The following is a 1644-nucleotide window of genomic DNA, read 5'->3' as shown; positions in this document are numbered from 1 at the left end:
CTCCCCACCATCACAGACATCTACACCTCCAGATGCAGGAAGAGGGCCACCTGCATCATGAAGGACCACACGCACCCAGTACACACACTTTTTACCGTCCTCCCCTCAGGCAGAAGGTTGAGGCACATTAAGTGAGTTAGACTGAGGAGCAGCTTCTACCCTGAAGTTGTTAAGACTCGTGAATCCCAAATCAGGATTATCACTGTGAAAAAATAAATAAAAATCACTGTAACGCCACTTGATTGTTGCTATGTGCTGCTGACTATCCATGTTACTGATCTCATGCTGCTGATTCATTTCATGCTGCTGTGTTCATTCGTACTCATCTTCTCACACAGAATCTTGTTCATGCTGCTGTTGTTCAGCGTATAGTTTACGCACTACTAGTGCTTAGCGTATTCTCAGTTTAGTGTATTACTTAGTTCATATCTTAGATTTTACTACCGTTATTTTCTTACACTTTATCCTTTTGTCGGATGTGCTTTGGACCCTTTGTACACAATTTTGTTCCACCACATGTACCACATATGATGAGAATGACAAAGAAACCTTGACCTTGAGAATGCTGTTGTTTTTGTTAAACCTTAATCAATACACATATCTCTTGGGCGGGTTGGTCCTCGTTTCTCAATTATACTACCTCAATGGGTCATTGTGGTTGACTGCTGGTCACTTGGCATCAGGGAGGGATTATGGGTAAAAAATCATGTTCATTCATGTTCATTTTTAATAATTTTGGTAAGTTATTTAGCTATTTAGAATTGGTTCATTTATTGATTACTAGTGTGTTCTTAGCTTAGTTTATGTGTTAGTTTGTGTTCGGTCATTCTGTAGAGTAACCATGAGTGAGAGAGCTAGCTGGCATGAAGAGGTGTGGATCCACTGTGTGACTCACTCTGTCTGTGTGTTGAAAGCAAAATAAAGTCTATGAAACGCCATCTGGTGGTTGATTCTTGATCTACAACAAGAGCAGTACATCTCTCTCAGTAGCTGTGTGCTGCCACTCATCTTACAACGTGAACACCTGCGCCTTATACACAAGCGTAACTTATTTATGTACAAAACAAGTGCTGATTTTCTTTATTTAGAGTACGTGGCTTATACTCGGGTGCACTCCATACATCAGCAGTTACAGTACATATTGCATGTGCTAAAGGGCAAACAGGACTTGTTTGAGCATATCTGGGACCCATTCATTGTGTATATTAAACATCTAAAAATGCCAGTAGACCGTGCAAATGACTGAAGAAGGTGGACACTATAGTTCCTAAATACAAACAATTTTCTTTATGAGAACATTATTGTATTTTGATTTCTTGTTTGTTGGTGTTGTTGTGTAGAGCTTTACAGAGGGCTGAATTACATTCAGGATTCTGTGGGGGCACTTTGTTGGGTTTTTGTTTGTTTATACTAGTTTATCTCAATATGATTTTGAATATAACAAAATTTATTACTAATATTGTGCTCTATGTTTTCTGCTTGATGTATGTTGTATACGCTTAAATAATTTGAAATTCATTCAACCTTTATTTAGACAGGTAAATCCCATTGAGCCTCGAGGACTCATTTACAAGAGAGACCTGATTTAACAAAGAATGATGACAACAATGGACAACAACGACAATAGACAGTTATAAAAAGGCA

At 38.4% G+C, this 1644-nt stretch overlaps 1 protein-coding gene across 1 annotated transcript in view; it reads right to left on the bottom strand.

The window, feature by feature from the left end:
- LOC119414433 (NLR family member X1) overlaps positions 1–1644 on the bottom strand; it is an 11804-nt gene that overhangs the window by 9561 nt on the left and 599 nt on the right. The window lies entirely within an intron of this gene.

This window comes from Nematolebias whitei, chromosome 1, assembly GCF_014905685.2.
Source record: "Nematolebias whitei isolate Nwh7 chromosome 1, NemWhi1, whole genome shotgun sequence".
NCBI lineage: Eukaryota > Metazoa > Chordata > Actinopteri > Cyprinodontiformes > Rivulidae > Nematolebias > Nematolebias whitei.
Note: the sequence above shows the minus strand (reverse complement) of the source record. Positions and strands in the feature narration are given on the sequence as shown.